The following is a 19,387-nucleotide window of genomic DNA, read 5'->3' as shown; positions in this document are numbered from 1 at the left end:
TGTGAGTTAATGTTAATTGTTATGCCGGTTTTGCCGCCGGCTGGTAATAATTGAGTAGACAGTGTACTCACAGTGCTGCAGTACCTTGATCTGATCCTGGGTTGAGTAATTTACCACAAAGCACGCGGTAAACACTAACGTGCGTGATCGGCCTTCCGTCGGCGATTGAATACTACGGTTGATGTATCTTTTTCTGGTCAGTGGATCTCCTCAAGTACTTGGTCACTAGTTTACCAATTCGTACGGGTGCGTAAAGTTCCTTCCCGACCTGGTGCTTCTCTACGCGGATAGCCCTTTTCTAATTGACTTTTCCACAGAGACAGCAGCCCTCTGCTGTTTGTCCCCATCTTTAAGGCCTCTTGCGATGAGTTCCCACTCAGGGGGCTTCTGGTCTTAGTTTTCCAATCAGGGCGCGCCATTTTTCGGCGGCATGATGAATGTGCACGCCCTTTTCCCACTTCATAAGAAATTAGGCTCAGACAATCAGAATATCTAAGGATTATCTTTGGTGGCAATGCGTGAAGTGGAAGATTTGCCCCTCTCCGGGATTCATCGTGGTCGGCGTGATTTTTGGTCAAGCGTCTTCGCTTGGCCTATGCAAGCAGCAACTTTTATCGTACTAGACAACAATGCATGATATTCTGGTAATATTATAGGCACACGTGCGACACAGATTATCGGGCCGAGTTTCGGGTTGCAATGAATTTCAAAAAAATTTTTTCGCTCAATTGTTTTCAAATATTTTAATCCTCAAATATATTCGAGTAAACAGTCTAGCCGGGTTTGATGGTAAGTCGCAAGGGTCGTTTATTGCATTAAAAACAATGACTACGTCTGTGGCGCGAAGAATAATAGGAGTGGCTGTTTACGAGTATGTTCCAGATGTACTAACCTTTTCGAGCCTTCAGCAACCTTGGCGAGACTTTCTTAGATTTTATATCTGTTCGATAATTCTTTTTATGATAGCCATTGAAATTTTTCTAATAAATATAATTCCAGAGATTTTCTTTTCGCTCTCGAGCAGAGGGTAATTTTTTAATTACCAATATTAATGTAATTTAGATTCAGAATAATACCATTATTTGAAAATAAACTTGAAAACGTACTTTAAAATAAGCATATAAGACTATCGTGATGCTTGAAATTTGATTTATAGTAAGATATAAATCTTAGTGATAGGTAAGTCAATTATTAAAGAACTTCTGAAACTTCGATAGATTAAAAAAGGAATAAAGAAAGACAGAATGAAGGGAAATTATTTTATTTTTTTGTCAAGAGAATCGATTGAATAACGATCGTCGCAAGCCAAAGTGACTTACAGTATTATAAAAAAAAAGGTATAAAGTAATTTTTACAAGTATAATTGATAAGACTTCTTACTAATACTAATTATATAAAAGAATAGACACTTTTGATTTTAAGCAGATAGTATATTTAAGCGGGTAATTATGATTTTATGACGTAATTAATTTTTTTAAGAAAGTAATAGAATTTGTTCCAAGGCTATATCAACTGTAGTCATCAATTTTAATCTATTTAATGTTTCATTATAATGTGATATGTTAATCAGAGAATAAACATAAATAAGTGAACACAAAATAAAGTTAAGAGTCAAAGAAAAAATAAAATTAATAGAAGTAACACCATTCAAAATGTTGCTTCATATAGTATTTCCTAAAATATTAGACTAAAGGGATTTTGAAATGCGGTTGTAACAATAATCTTTCATAGCTTCTGGCGAATCTTTATTGTATTAATATTTTATTTTACTTACCGTTCAACATTAACTATAGTATGAAAATTAATATATAGCATAATAATATTGAAGATGTCATTATTGCATTTATAATTAATTTTTTCTTCATATAATACAATATTCCTATTTTATACAATACAATTTTGGTTTCTATAAATAAAAAACAATATATATGATAAATAAAAATTAAAGTTATATTTTAAAAACTCCATTTTTCTTATATATTATTTGTTCCTTAATTAATTTTGTCAAGAGTATAAACAGAATCAGATAAATCAATGTTAATATGTAACTAAATTAGTAATAAGATATGAATTTGATCGACAAATTTTTCTAACGACTATCAGTTTTGTGATTTCATATAAAATAAAAACAATATATCTTGATAAATTTTGTATTTATTTTTATTGTATAGTTTTATTTATAGTTTATTGTAGTATTAGCTAATATAACTGTACTGTCCTTTTCAAACTTTTAATATAACTATATTAAACGTATTAATTGTTTTTCAATAAGATTTTGCATCTGCACAAAATGTATTCGCTGTTCCGACTTGTTTTACCAAGGCCGGTTCGAAGGACACAAATTGATGCCTTTGACAACTCAGAGACAACGGATGTTGTGTGGTAGCGATGAAAGGTCACAAGGGGAAAGGATATTATAATAATACAACATGAATATGGCTGATGTATATGTTAGTTATTCTGTTATTTATTGATAACAAGGTTGACTAGTATTACTATTATTAATTATGGAAATATTTCTCGTGGTGGATTGATGCGTTTGTGATGGCAAATGTACACTCATCTATGCAGCTTCATGGTTTGAATATGAATGTAGAATGATGCGAATTTTTGGTTCGTCGACACTAGCGCTGTTTGAATAAGCATGTGTGGGGTTGAGGTTATGGATGCAGCGTAATAATTGAGTTTTATCGCAGAGTGGTGTAAAGCTTAATTCGTCGACACTCGCTTTGTTTGGTGCTTAATTTCATAAGCGTCCGAACTTGAACTAAGCTGAGGGTTGCCGAAAAGACGCGCTTTTGCGGGCGTGAACTTGACGACGCGAACTGGAATCTATTCCGCACTGTTGCTCTGGGAAGAGCTTCTTCGTCCTTAGTTGCTTGTTGATGTCATAATCTCTGAATCTCAGAGTATGTAATTATTGTAATAATAATATTACTTACGAGGACTGCTGGTATATTTGAAATGGGGACCTCCTTGTTCTTTTTTCAAGCGGACTTGTCACTGGACACTTGTTGAAATGTGTCGCCCGCCAACAGGACTTGTAACTATAGTTGTATTGAACTGCATTAATAGGAAACTTCCAACGTGTCTGGACTTCGATAAGGCAATTTGTCTCCCGCCAATAGGACTTGTAACGATAGCTGTATTGAACTACGTTAATAGGAAACTTCCAACGTGTCTGGACTTCGATAAGGCAATTTGTCTCCCGCCAATAGGACTTGTAACGATAGCTGTATTGAACTACGTTAATAGGAAACTTCCAGCGTCTTCGGACTCCGATAAGGGAATGTGTATCCCGCCAATTGGACTTGTAACGATAGTTGTCTTGAACTACTACAATAATAGAAGACTTTCCACTTCTTAATTGAATAAGTACTGTATCGAGAGTGATGAATATTGAAAAATGCGCTCCTTAAATACATTTGCTGACCATGAACTTCACTTGAACACCTTCCCTTATTTTTCGTCCAATCAGAGACTTCTCCCTTGCAGAGCGCGGGCAGCGCCTCTTGTGGCTTCATAGTTAATTAAGGGCCTAGTCGTCTCTTGGTCTTCATGACAAGAAGAGCTCTCGTTGCTGCTGACGCATGGCGACAGCATGATAGCTTGTGGGCAGCGGAAAGGGGGGATAGGTCCTCGTAGGTCTGCTCGACATAATGCCTGAAGTAATTACCGAGCGGAGTGAATTCGTACATATGCCTAACCGAGTGGGTTTTTACTGTATTTATTGCATTGTTTTTCCAGATGTTTTATGACACTATTGATAGATAATTGCGAGCAAGAAAGTTTTGAAATCTAAACACAAATTTTACGATGTTACTTGCCAGATGTTTTATTGCATTGAAAAAAGGTTTCGCAATCTCGAACAGTATCAAAATTTGTTACGAGCGAGGTCTTCTACTGAATCAGCCTCATCTTCTACTCGTCACGTGATGGCGAATATTTGTTTCAGATGTGATCGACGTACAATCTTGGGTCTTCATATTTTTCAATTAGTGCTTCCCACGCTGTTGCAAGGGAGCCATATGTTATCGGAATTTTCTCAATAGCTTTTAGTGCCTTTCCTTGGAGGGAAAGTATGTTTTTATGTACTGTAATTTTTCAACTCGCTGAGCCTCTTGTTGTCCAAGATGACTGATTGAGTTAGGTCTCGGAAGATTGGCCATGCCAAGTAATAGCCAGAGAAATGAGGAAATAGTGGAAAATCTGTAAGGCAGGCTATTTCCCTTGGTTCTTTCATCATTGGAAGACATCAGTGAACGGTCTCGACGCTCCGAGTGTATTTTGATTTAAGCTCTTTCAGCTCCCCACCCAGCTTGTCAATTGCGGCGTGCACGCGATTGTAGACTCCGAATTCTTCTCCATGTTCGTCCCTTTCAAAGTAGTCGTGGGTTATCAAGACTGCAGACCATGAAACTTCTGAGTAGGCGTGTTCCTTAATAAACGTCTTGTGAAGCTCCTCGACTTTTCTTCTCGCACTTGGATTTCGCGGAAGATTTTGTCGGGGGGGGGGGGTTCTTCCCCTAATTCCTTTATTGCCGTAATGCGGTTCCATTGTATCTTAATTTTCAGTGTAAGCTCGTTGAATAGTTATACCGGGTTGGCGCTGCGAGTCCTGCAGGTTTCTGCTTTCTTCTCCGGATCTGGCATGTTCTTGATGCTGAATCAATATCCTAGGAGAAGTTCAATTAACTGTTAAGAGTAGTCGGCGATGTAGCGGAACAGATGATAGATGTCGAAAACGGTGGTTGAAACAGTGAAATGTTTAATGGTGATCTCTTAGATAAATAACCCGTCTTTCCATATGTTAACACCAAGGTAATGCATTAGCTCCACTATCCGGCTCGAAGAATCAAATGTTTAGAATTCCAGCCACCAGAATGGTCCGAAGACCAAGGTAGTTGGGTTAGACCGTATTTCTATCGTAAGCTTTATCTGACGGCGTTTTAATGTACTAGTGAAACGTAACAGTAATTATAGTGTGGCTGTAGCTACCAGACAGTGTCAGCGCCCTCTTCAGCGGTCTGACAATAATCAAGTTGCAGAAGCCTTACCGATAATGCTGGAGCTGAGCCGTAATAACAATAAACTCAATGCGGTCTGACTAGAGTCAAGTTGCGGAGGGCGCACCGATAGCTGGTCAGTAATAGATAATTACTAATATAAATAAATGAGTATACCTTGCACGCATTTGCGTTGACGTGTAAAACTTTTCACTGTTATGACTTGCACTAATTTCAATTAATTCAAATGTACTAAATTCACTTGACTTACTCAACAAGACTAATTTTCTTCGTTGTCTGGTGCTCTTTATATATGATAGCGTAGATTTAGCGTTCTAATTCATGGAAGCTCCGGTGAATTATCGGAAAGCTAGCTTTAGTAGATTCGAGAATCTTCCTTTGTTGCTATGTGGATGTAGCACGAGGCTTAAATTTACATCGAGAATTATCGTAACGAATAATTCAAATATTACGCCTTAATGTAGATATAATGTATCGGAATCATATTATAATAAACAATAAATTTTGTATTAATGGGTTGTTCAATCTTCAATATTCAGCACGCCACAGCACTGTAGTTGATGATTCTCGTTATTCTCTTGGATAGGTAGGACTGCCAGTTTCTGAATTGCTCTGACTTTAGCGCGTAGCCACTTGTAGGGAATTAATTGCTCACTTTCACAGCAATTGTTAATAGTTGTTGTTGCAGGTGGCGTTTCCATCACTGTAACCAGAGTTGTTGTACACTTGCTTATAAACTCCCAGCAGATTGTTCCTCAAATTGACAAATCTCGTTTCTCATTGGTGCACCTTATATTAAACATGGCGGAGGTTACCACTGCTTCCCATTCTCCTTCCATGTGAGGCGTAGTCGATGGATTGAATTCCCATAGAGAGTAGTCGTTCTAGATGGCACATAGCTGTCCGTTATTGTACTTGGGAGCCTTGTGTATAGTTTGCAGGATGCTTCTGAAAAATGTCAGAATGCCGCAATAAATCCGTCTCTCGAAATTTTACTTTTCTCTGTTTAGAGTTTTATGGTTAAAGCGACTGGCATAGTTAACACCTGTGTTTGATAACGGGTCGACGGTTTACTCGAAACAGCGGTAATTGGCCCGTTAAATATTGAGCATTGATTCCCCTTATGTCATGCATATGTAATACATCGCAGTGTGTGAGAGTATATCGAAGGTCGTCTGCCAAGATCCAATACTGCTGTCGTTTGTATGCCAGGGATAGTTGAGTATGTCCATTAAAGGATTTGTTACTCATTGGTGTAGCAGAATTGACGTGTGCCTTTAGTCGTATGCCAAAATGAATTCATCATTCTTCCTAGACTTGTATAATTCCTTGGAAGAGGGTTCTCGAATGATTGCGAGCAAGTCCCGATGACGTGACAAATACAACATGCTATTCTTGCCTGATGCGTTTTGTTTTTGTCCCATTATCTGCTGTACTCTTGTCGAATACGTCCACTGAGGTAACTTTGTGTTTTTTTTTGTAGAATTGCTGAGAAAGCCTGAGTCTCAGTCATTGGAAATGTGGTGAGAATTCATCCAAGATGTGGTTGGAAAGGGTGGGCGTGTCTTCTTGTGGAATTCATCCTAATCAATTTTATATTGTACAGTTAGCAATACAATTCACTTATGGTTTTCTAACGATTTGATGGCGATGAGGAGAGCGCGATGAATTAATTTGCTTTTTTTCTCACTGGAACCACCCGCCATGCCGCAATTCTGCAATTGAATCGGGTTCCAGTTGTAGTGTTCTCATCTCCAAGATTTATGACATGTCTGCGATACGTGATGAGTGGCACAGCCAGGGGAATCTTTCTCCCTAGTTTTCCAAAAGTTGCTTTAGTGTCCTGATTGCAGTTAATAGATCAGATCTTGTGCCTTGGCTAAAGTAGTCAAATTATTGGTACTTTCTCGTGGTTATTGATCCAGTGGATTCCTTGTAGGTCCTAGTTGTCCTCATGATCTTGTATCTGCTCATGGCGATGTCAGTGGATTCCGATCATCGCTTCTGATATTTCTTTCTTTCCTCTGAGATTGGCACCAGCGTTCTTCCTGTCTTTGGACGATTGTATTATCTCTTCAGGCGAAAAATACTCATGACCTAAGAGCCCGATCTTTCTCAAAATTTTCGCCATGTAGGAGACTGTTCGGAAATAATCCCACAATTTGACTAGTCAGCCAAACGTGCAATAATTAACGTAGAACAATAAAACCCACTAGATGTTATGTGGGGTTGCCGGGCAAGTAATGGGTGAATGCACTGACTAATAATTAACACATGTCTTTATTATTTCTATTTATTTGAATTGATTTACAAAAGGGTGAATTACAGACGAACTTTATATTTCTTGATAATCTTGTGGTGTTGAAATATATTTACTATGAATGAAGCAGGTTATAATCTATTGAATATTATCGCTAAGAGGTTATCATGATTGTAGTGCTCTGATCGAACACTGGAATGCCATTGTGTTTATCTTAACACGTGTGTAGTTGCCTTTAAATATCGGTCGTAAGAGAGCCGAGATGGAGGTTATGCGAAGCTGTGCGCCATCTGTGGCTGGAACAACTTGCAGTTGGAGGGATTGCGAAGCCAATGTGGCGTTTATAGCTGGTCTTGTTCAAGAGTATGTCCGGGAAGCTTCCGTAGTTGGACTTTATCCGTCCGTCTTCTACATAAGCCGAGAAATCAAGAATGAGTACTAGCTGTAAGGACTTACTTGCAGTGTATCGTGATTTTCCAGTCTCTCTTCGATGGCTTGTTATTACGTTCCCTTGCAATGTTGCAACCCTTCAGTTCTTCCTTGTCTCCAAGTGAGACCACAAGTGGTCAGGTCCTATGCAATCCAGTCTTGATGAGATCAATTCAATCGTACACTAATTCACAATTGTGGAAAGAACTTCTTATTAAAACTCAGCTAAACGACTCATCTCTCCGGTCCTCCTCCGTGAGAGAAGGTCGTGACTTATCCTTCACTGTAAGAAGTATTTGGAAAGAGTAAGTGAGGGTACATACGTAGTTCCCTTCTTAAATGGTTCACTGATCCCGCTCCACTTGGGATCCCTTCTTCCTTTATTAATTAACCAATCAGTGGTTGATCTTGGGTCGCACAATAGATTATGCACGCCTTCATTTCCACTTCCTTCCGGGCTCAGTTCCGAATTTGCTAATTGGGAAAGTGTCGGAAGGTGGCGAGCCTTTTCCATTGGTCACCTCTCTTTGGTTGCCTCATCCCTCTCTGGGACTTGGCTAGAAGAAGGGTCCGCTTGGGCGTGGTCAATTTTCCAATACGATCGACCAGATGTGGCATAGCCAAGAACAATGCAAGCATTGTCTTAAAGGCCGAGTGCGCACATATGGTCATTGCATGTTGTTGCATGTGCGGGTTTTGGGTTACAATGAATTAAGTAAATGTTTTGTACTCAATGCTTTACGCATATCTGATATTCGTTCTGAATCTACTTTGGGGTTCTCGCGGCAGTAAACCCATTAGGTTCTACTGCACTGGGAGTATGAGCACGTTCCGCTAGAGTTTTCCAGATGTTTTATGACACTAGTACAAATAATTATGAGCAGGAAAGTTTTGAAGTCTTAAATACAATTTTCATGACATTACTTGTCAGATATTTTATTGCCTTACTAAACGGAGTCTCTTATTCTCAAATAAGTACTGTTTGTCATGTAGTGGTATGTTGCCGCCCAGATCATCTGTTACAGTTTCTGGGTTGATGAACTTGTAATTGGTGTGATGCGCAACTAGTTAGACCATAGTTGTTGCTACTCCTTGAATCATTTGCTCTCCGTGACTGACAATTGCTTAGATTTGGGTCATGCAGTCACAGAATGCTGTTGGCAATACGTGCATATGGTGATCCATTGGCGTCCTCGTTGCCCTTGGGACGTCATTGCAACAAATGATAAGTATGTTTTCACTGATCCCTTTGTGGGCGTTTGGTCTGGGTATGGCTTCCCATTGACGCAACTCTATTTTATTAAATTTATAACGTTCTTACTCTTGTCATTACAAATGTTCATTGATTACTCGAACTTGGGTTAATTGTTGGATTCGCTTAGTGATTCTTCCCAGTGTTTTCTTGTACGTTGTGCGAGTCTGTATTAGTTGATGGTTTCTGTATGCAATATTCCCTTTAGATGATGAGTCTGGATTGTCAGTTTTCTGAATATGTGTTAAGTGTCCTCAACACTTTCTTTATGAAGCCTTTTAATGAATGAACTTAAGTTGCCCTTAAACTTATGCACTCTTGTTTTGTTTGTAGTTGTAATTGCAGTTAAAGAAGTTAATGAAGTATTTATAGGACTGTTAATTTTGTTCTTATTTCATTTAAGATATCGCTCTGGGGTTATAGCTTCAGTTAATTTATCAATTTATACCTTATTTTTAGATTTATACCATATTGAAATGATATTTGAATGTTTATCCGATAATCTTCATTCTGAAGATAACGTGATTCGTCTATTATATTCATCTTTTGCAAGTAACTTAAATTTTATTTATAATTTCAGATTCTTCGGGAGATATTGTGATCGAATATTCTCGTGGAGTTCATCATTCTATTATTATTCTATTATTAGTATTTCAGGATAAACAGTTAAATTATTTTAACATCGATTTTTGGTGAACTTCTTTAGTATGTGCATTGCCTTCGCACTTGTTGCTGGCACTTTATATAATTTTTACTAGTTGTTTGTATCGGTGATGTCTTTCCCATTCTATCGATTGTGAAAGTGGTTTTCTATGGGCTTGCTTGAGATTTCCTTGTCAAGTCGTCAGTGATGAGTGTGGCTTCAGAGCTGGTGTCAATAGGAAGGCGAGCTTGTTACATGGTTGATTGTGATTTTACTATACTCACTACGGTGACCAGCAAGGTCCTTATTTGTCTTCTCCTGGGTGAGTTGTAGTTTCCGGTTTAGTCATCTGGTGTGTACTGATGAGCTAGCTGTAGGGCTCTTTTCTTCGTGTAATGGATTATGGTGTGTATTGTTGCAGTCCATGCAGCCCTTCTTGTTGAGGTATGGGCTTGGCAAATGTTATTCAGGGCAGTTTGTGTATGGCTGTAGTTTTTCGCAATGGCTTTCGTTCCCTAATGGTGAGTTTCTTAAATTGGTCGCACATCTATAACTTGTGATTTTTATTACAGTAGACACGTAGGGGGTGAAATTGATTGTTTTTCCAATGCCTTCCTCCCTTCACATACGCCGTTGATGATTGGCGTGTTCTTGAGAGTTTCTTCTCGGATGTGTGGGGTTGAGATTGCGTTTGTCGTTCTCTTATACCAGTAATGTAGTCTAATGTCGCTACTTGAGCCAGTATGATTGAGTTCAGTTGCGCGAGCCTTGGGTATGTAGTGGTCCTCGCCAGTGATCGCTCCCATGTCGTTCTTGTTTTGTCGTCGATGTGAATTAAGGCTAAGTACACTGTCATGGAGTTCCCTGCATTTGGGATATCGTATTGCATTGATGCCTTCATGTCTTCTAGGAATTTTGGAATAGTTATGTCGGGAAGATAAGCCATTTCTCGTGGTTTTACTGCATGTGCCTTTTCCTCAGGCTTGGTAGTTTTGCTTGTTTGTTTCGATTCGCCTAATTCTCGACACAGCGTTCTGACATTCGCTCTTGCAATAGCATAGCATATGAGCTCTTCTTCCACTGCACCCTTTGTACAGTATTCGTGGTTGATACCTGTCGCTGGCCAGGTGTTTTCAATACAGTTATGTTCCATTGCGAATGTCTTATGTATCTCATCTATGCTGTCTCCCATAGATAGTATCTCATCCATTTTGGAGTTTGTGCTCCATGTGCTGAGACTATTGCTTATTCTCATTAGTGAGGTTTTAATTGGTTGTGTCGTGCCGCCCAATTCTTGACACAACTTCAGAATCACCGCTGTGGCTTTGGCATGACAGATGGCTTCATCTACTAAGGCATTTTTTGTAAAGTATTCGTGAGCAAGACCTGATTGTGGCCAGCTGGTTTCTATGAACTTATGTTTGGTTATGAACGTGGTGTGCGTTTCATCGATTTTGTTTTTTATAGCTAGTGCTTCATATAGGCTGATGTCTGTGCGTTCTGGTCCGAAACTGTCAACAGTGTTTGTATAGTGGTAATACGGGCCCACTGAGATTGGGTTTTCATTAATTGTTCGCTTGTTAATTTTTCCTTGATTCAGCCACGTGTAGTGCGTTCGTGGGCGGTGGATGCATTTGCACTCATTGATTCCTTGATTTCTTTTTTGTCTTGGGTAGACATTTTGTTATAATAAGTGCAATAATGACGTACTTACAGTATTGAAGAAACTTTCTTTATTGTGATCAATTATCTGCTTGCAATTTTATTACCATGGTTGTTTCCTTTGATGTAGTAGTATTGGACGAATGCACTGAATTCCCCTTATCCGGCTCGAAGGACCAAAATGTCTAGGATCAGACTAAAATACCTCCTAATGATGGTGGGTAGAGATGTTGCTGGCAAGTGGAAGGGACATTGCAATTATTCAATACTGCCTTTAGAGTTTATTGTCTTTCCTTTATTAAATATCATAGATATAACAATTAGTTGATGGTCATCGGTGTCAGAATGAATGTGTGAGTGAATAAATAGATGAATGCTTCTTCAATTGGTGTAAGTGACGATGAGAATGTGTGTGTACTCTCGTTAGATTGAAGCGATTCCTTTCCCTTACAAGATGAATTGCTGTAGTGGTAGACGCGCACGTGATGATAGAAGCCGATATAGTTGTGGTCGTAAGGAACGTCCGTGATGCGTTGCTGCTTACGTTGGCTATAGTAATGGCTATTGCAGGTAGAATAGCGAGTCTGTCGTGAAGAGTACTTGATTGAACTAGTAAGAGAGCGAGACGAGTCAAGCACGGCTCCTTAAATATTCTTGTACGAGCTTGTGACGCCGGTAGCGCACCGGTGTCTGTTATTATGCCGATTATTACCATGACGTCACTAGGATGTAGCGTTGGATAGTTCATCGGCATTGTTAGTCGGAATTATAATGTAATTTTCGGGTATTCTGCGTAGTGAAATTTTCCGAATTCGCAGAATTGTGTTTGTAACGTAACGTGCAGGTGTTTATACCTATCCCACTTTTGTATTCCGCGTTTAACTGCTTAAATCCGTAACTATTATGAATTACAGCAGTTTTAAGCGGAATGGAAGGTGGGAGAGGTGTGAGCGCGCGAACATTTGTTTTGTAAACATTGGCCAACGGACTCAAAGAATGCTTCTAGCCGAAAAACTCTAATACAACTAGAATTCCGAGAAGTAATAAGAAATGAACCCTACAAGGCTATGCCCTATTGACGTCATAACAAATAGCGGCATAGTAACAGTCACCGATGCGCTATCGGCGCATCCAGTTCGCACGAGAATGTGAAAGGAGTTGCACGTGCCGCGATTGCCCTGCTAGTACCAATCATGCGCTCTTCACATCGGGATCGCTATCCTCCAACCTTGCCATCGGTATTGAGAGGCCATGGCAAGCATCAAGCAACCTAAGGAACTAATAGCGATGCCACAACTATACTAGCACCCACGCCTCCGTAAGCAACGCAGATACTCGTTCCTTACTACTTCTTATAGTTAACAAGGACCCATCACGACAGGACCGCCACTACTCTACACACGCGGTTTACATCCGCATGTAAGTAACGCCGACGCTCGTTCTTACGACTACTATTACAGTGCACCCATTACGACAGGACCGACTCTACAGCGGTTCCGCCAACACATGTAAGCAACGCTGACGCTCGTTCTTACATCTTACCTCTACTCCGCGGTTTGCGCCCACATCAAGCACACGAACGTGCACCAATACCACCACTAAATTTGAGCTCACGGACACAAGCAGTGACGTCACACGGACGTTCTCCCACCACTCCGTACACTATAGCTCACCCTTCGCCGGCTGCCAAGACGGCACTAACTTGCTGCCCCTACCACCACGAGTCTCCCACTACAGCTACTCAACTCAAAAGAAGAAGGGAAATCACCCTCCAGGCTATCAAGAATACACGTACAGACTTATCGCCACCAACATCAATGAAGAAACACTGATCTATTCATTCTATCATACATTCATTCCGATATTCATAGATTATTAACTATTCATCATTTATTATATTTAATAAAAGGAAAGACCATAAACATTAAAGGCAATATTGAATAATTGCATTGCCCCTTCCACTTGCCAGCAAGCCTCCACCCACCATCAGAAGGAGATTTTTAGTCTGATCCCAGACAGTAACAATTAGTCAAATGATTTTTTACTGGTAATATTATACTATATTTAATATATTATTTAATAATATATTTAATAATTTAATATATTTATTATACTTTTTAAAATTTTGTTTATATATCTAATATCTAATATCTATTTAATATCTAATATTTAATTAAATATCTAAGTTTGCCAATAATAATCCATTTAAAACTGTCACTATTATTTCAAATCATTATTATTTTATTGCATAGCATGAGGGGTATATACAAATTTTCTAGCATAATATTATTTCTTGAATTATTAAAAATTTTCAGTAATTTACAGAATGAAGAGATAATGTATTATTTATTTTCTGCAATCTACTATATTGTTTTATTTATTATTTTGTTTCTCGCACTATAATTGTGCTTTAAATTACTTTAAATTACTTTGGTGTTTCGCCGAATTATTTTTAGCTTAAAGTCTTTAAAAACTGTTTATATCGTATAAGCGTATTTTTAATTAGAAGTTTAAGTAAGCTCGTATCTAGACACAGTTTTACTCTTTTAATTTCATGTTTATTGTAACGTATTAAAAGTTTTTCATTTAAAGCATTTCAATTTCAGGTTTTAAGGTCCTAGGGTTATCGTTTCTTATAATATTTAAAATTTTATTCTTTATAAGCCAATTAGTATTTTACCTGCAATTATATATTTTTTATTTACAGTAATAATTATGTAAATAATATAAATTATCATTGTAATAAACTATATTTTTATTTTACAGTTTTAATTTTATTTCATTTCAATTTTAAATTTAATTTGTAAATTTTCATTAGATTTGTCTATATTCATTGCAAAATAATATACATTTTTTTCACGTATAACGTTGCATATATATGTATACTTATACAAGAGTAAAGAAATTTTTAATAAATGGGTTCAATTTGGTAATTTTATAAATATCTATATATTTAAGATTTTCTCTTGAAAATGTAAAAAAGTATGTATTAAACAAGATTATAATAAATTATTCGATGTAGTTCCGTTGCTACCTGTATTTCAAGAATCTCGAAATATATAAAATCAAAATTAGTTAGGAACTATATAAAATTTGTTTATGTATATATTATTAGTACAAGTAAATATAATTACATATATGTACAGATGCTGTAATAGGAATGTAATTTTATAAGAACTATAAACCTTTGTTAACCGTGACAAAATCTAAAAAATTACGAAAAAGTTACTTTTAATATTTACAGTGTTCTTTTACTTTTATTTTTACTTTTATTATTTTTCACTTTATTTTTATTATTACAGAATATCTATATGGTCGGTAAATGTAAATCTGCTCGACTTTATATCACAATGATGAAACAGATGTATTAATACATTGTAAATACGTATTGTACTATAATGCCCTTTTATCGCATTAATATCATCATAAATAAATAGCAACTACGAAAGAAAATATATTTAAATTATACAATCAAAGTTGAAATTACATCGCATGATTATATGTTATATTTATAAGAAAATGTTGTAATTTTTGTAACGAATGAATTACTTCAATTTTTAATGTGAATAAAATATTTCTACTATTTTTTATAGATAAACTAGATTTTTCATTCTTAATTTAATAGATAAAAATATTTCTCATGTCGTATCAGTAGAACACAATAGATACACTTAGATGTTTTTAGAATTATTTAAGTATTATTATAATACAAAATTATATAAAAAGTGATTTTATTCGAGATTTAAGATGTATTTCTATAGAATTACGGAATTTTAAGATCAATATGCTATAAATTAAAATTATAATTTTCCAGAATAAATTAAACGATACTACTTACAAGATCATCACTATCATTCATCTAATGAAATATATTTTTATGAAAATCAAAGTTGCATTATTATATTTTTTTAATAGATAGTACACATTGAATAACTTAACATCATGAAGTAAATTTTGAAAAATTAAGCGTAGACAATAATTTTTTTAAGGTAACTATGTTTTATTTACAAATTAAATTAATTCAGATACAATTTATTTATCTGATAAAGTAAAAATATTGAATAAAACGAAATTAGTACTATATTTCTTATTGAAACTTCAAATGGTATCTACAAACGATATTTTTTTAATAGTACATAACAGAAGTCAATTCATATATTTTACCTAAAATATTATATATCAAATCTTATTTTAAGTTTTATTCATATGTTAGGATGAAAATAATAAAAACACGGATATAAATATGAAATTTTATAATGAGAATTTAATAGCTGAAATGTTCAAGTTTCCACAAGGTATTTTTTTTTAAATCTAACGGATAAGGATGGATTTGTGGCTTACATTGGAGGAATTTATTGAAGTAGATAAGAGTCATAGGCGAGAAAATTTAAAAAGTCGATTATCGCGTCTCGAGTAATATTAAACGACTTATAATGAAAGAACTGTTTATTTGTCATTGAGGCTTATATTCCGCTTATTCGTCCGTGACACTGTCATTCTTCTCATTTGCTTTGGCTTTTGTCCAAGGAGTGTGCGATTCCTTCATTAGCGAGATCGCAAAATTACAAAATGCCATTTTGTAACTAATTTTTCTTAGGTATTTTAAGAGCCAATAAGAGAACAATTTTTTCTTATTTATAATATTCTTCATCAATATTTCTTCTTTTTCAAATTTCAAATTCTTCTTCAATATTTCTTCTTTTCCAAATTTCAAATTCTTCTTTATATTCTTATAACAAGATTTTCTTATGTATCGTTATCATTTTACACAATGTAGATACATGTTCAATGTTTAATTTAATAATTTGTATAATATTACTATGAAATACTATTGGTATTAATCTATCAATGAATGAAACTGCTAATTTGAGGAAATATATATAGTGTAGAATTTAAATTTTCTCCATAACGGATCATTAATTTCAGATGCAAAATTTAACAAACATTCGTTTATTTTAAATAGATTTTGTTATACATTATATAATATATTTTTGTATATTATTTGTATAATTTTACAATTTTAATAATTATTAAATGAGCTACTAAAAATATTTTTATAGATTAAACAATTAAAATAATTTTCCTGTATTTTTAAGTATCGGTCATAAGGAGGAAATAGATCAACATAAATATATGTCAATATTTCTAAATATATTTTCGTCATATTTGGTTTATGAAAATTTTTCAATTAATAATACTAGGAAATTAAGATAATGAAAACAATGGAAATGTTTATTTTCACATAAATTGGTCAACAATCATTAAATACATTTGTGTACAATAGATCAACGCCATTATTAAGGAGAGAGAGAGAATTTAAATAAGTTGGTTTAAGCATAATTTATTTATGTAATGGGTTTATCTTATCTAACTTAATGATGTAGCTGCTTACATTCCAGCCTCATCGACTAGAAGTCATGATTAAATTTAATGTGTTACCAAAGTTTTTAAATGAATCGCACTTAACGCCGAGTAAGTTTAATTGCGAATTTTTATCAACATTGCTTGCTATAAACTGTCTGGGAACAGAAAAATGTGAATTTAAATGTTGAAGCTTAATAAAGCAAGAACAAGAACATGAAGAGCAAAGCTAAATAAGAATAAGGGAGGTAAGATGGACGGATAAGTATTGACAAGTAATTGTGCAATTGCCTTCGAATCGTAGATCTTATCAAAACTGTCATAGCATTCTTAAATCGTCTGCTATTACAACCGATTTGTCGAGGACGTACTTTGCATTTCTCGATATTATCATATGTCAAACTGTATGCATTAATTTTTGCATTACGAATCACGAATGAATATTTTTCATGTTTTATTGATGTTACCAACAATTTCACTAAAAATACCCCCAATTCGCTTAACGATATATAGTTGTTCACGATATATTGCCGTTCGTCATCGATTTATTACATCTGTGTTCGAGATTCAGAGAATGTTATTATTTGGTGAAAAATCCCAATGGCTATCATTTCAAGGAAATTATTCAACGCTCATAACTTCTAAGAAAATTCTTCAACGGTCGTTGGACGTTCGGAAATGTCGATACATTTGAAATGATACACGTGCACAATCACTTCCATTGTTCTTCGCACCACAGTCGCGCCCATTGTTTCCAGCACAATGATCAGCCCGTTGTTATCAGTTAACAAAGATGCCGCGTGGCTATTTAGGACTAGAGCACCACGAGGCGAGCCAGTAGACTTTCAGTCATTGACGCAGTCAGTCATGCTTTCACCCATGAAGATTAGTCGGTCAGCAATACTACTCATCACGATAGAAGGAAGACTGCAATTAAAAAGACTTGACGCTATCTTCTTCATATCAAGACAACGCCAGACGACACAGACAACATACTCCCTAATCAGGAGTGTGCATAATCAGTTGCTGATCCTCACAAAATGAACAACAAATTATCATCATCAAGGAGCATCTTGAGTAGATAACTTATTCAACACAATATCAGTACAAAGCAATTGCAAAGACTTGACTGAACATAGTGTATGCATTTCCATAATATATAAATGGAACAAAAAAAATAGTGCAACTGTTTCGAAGGAGTGCATACTGTATTTCTAAAGTCCTTTCACTTAACTCCTTCTCAAGCAACCGTTAGGGCGGGTGGGTAATTAAAGCTATCGAAACATTGGCAGTTCGAGCCAAGAAATCAGACAGTTTCGACCAATACGATTTAAAGATATGTTTTATTATAATTTAACGACTGTCCTGGATATTTTAATCACATACTTTAAATATTAGGGTAGAGCATTGATGGTAATCATACTTTTCACCAAACTATGTTGATTAACGTAATTTTCTGATTTCGCTTTCCAATAAAAAAAATAGAGTATTATCAAAAAATTAAATTAAAAAAAATAGTATATATTTTAAAAAGTAAAAATAATCAATAATAGTTTATATTTTATAATTTCATAATACTCGTAGAATATTTCTAATACGAACAGGACATAAGCGTTCGGTTGAAATTTGCATTATTTATCGCAAAAGAAAATTACATTATAATATATTTCTGCAATGTAAAAAATATTACAAAATTTTAATAAGTTACAATTTTACATACTGAAAAACTATAGATAAGCAATAATATCCTTAATATCTCCGATAAAAATTTATTTATATTTCATAATTTAATCATTTATTCGTGAATCTAAATATTAACTTATAAGCAATATAAATGAAACTATTTATTTCTTATTATGATGCAAATGGATCATAATATTGCTAATTTATTTAGCTATAGACAATTATTTTTATGTATTTGCACAACTTTGTTGAAATATTTAATGCCAAAGATAAATCATACGTTATACTTTTACTTTAAATTAATATTTAAAGAAAGTTAAGAAAATGTCTTTAAGTTTACCGATTTTCATATATTAATAGTTATTTATCAATAATTGTCAATATTTTTTTCTTTTTATAAAGTGAATAAACTTTTATATTATTTACATGTTATATTATTTATATATTACATGCATTTTAGAATTTCAAATTAAATTATTTGTAAAATTCTGAATATTCATTAGAGAAATTGTAGGTATTAATGTATGATTCTAGATTATGATTGCAATAGATTTTATTTTCAAGTATACCAGTAAATTATCGTGTTGAATGTTTAAATTATTATTATATATCTTACGCATATGAAAATAGATTAAAGTCAAAGCACCTATACGAGATGGTGATTGTTACTATTGTGAAATAATCAAGTCATATACCTTGTAAAATGAATTATACATTTACCTCCTCGTTCTTTCCGTATGTGATACACTTATTTCAACGTTCTAAAATGATAATTTGTACTATATGATCAATACAACTGCTTGTGAGGATAAGTTAGAAGAGTATATAATGTTTACTTACGACCTTGAGTGACCAGACAATAGAACATACGAGAAACAAGTACTTGCTTATTAATTAAGCAAGGTAAGTTGGCACGCGTGGAGATCGCTTAAGTTTCATTACAATGAATAAATTATGTGCTGAAATAATTCATCTGTTTTGTACATTTATAATTTGCTTGTCATTTAATTATTGATATTAGATGCCATGTAATAAAATGAAAACTGTTCAATGCCGGTTTATTTTTTATA

The 19,387-nt window shown here is 35.0% G+C and overlaps 1 protein-coding gene across 1 annotated transcript in view; it reads left to right on the top strand.

Moving 5' to 3' along the window:
• Positions 1-19,387, top strand: part of LOC105365709 (potassium voltage-gated channel protein Shal-like) — a 78,633-nt gene that overhangs the window by 28,892 nt on the left and 30,354 nt on the right. The gene's annotated exons all lie outside the window — the stretch shown is intronic.

This window comes from Ceratosolen solmsi, unplaced genomic scaffold (assembly GCF_000503995.2).
Source record: "Ceratosolen solmsi marchali unplaced genomic scaffold, CerSol_1.0 scaffold10, whole genome shotgun sequence".
NCBI lineage: Eukaryota > Metazoa > Arthropoda > Insecta > Hymenoptera > Agaonidae > Ceratosolen > Ceratosolen solmsi.
Note: the sequence above shows the minus strand (reverse complement) of the source record. Positions and strands in the feature narration are given on the sequence as shown.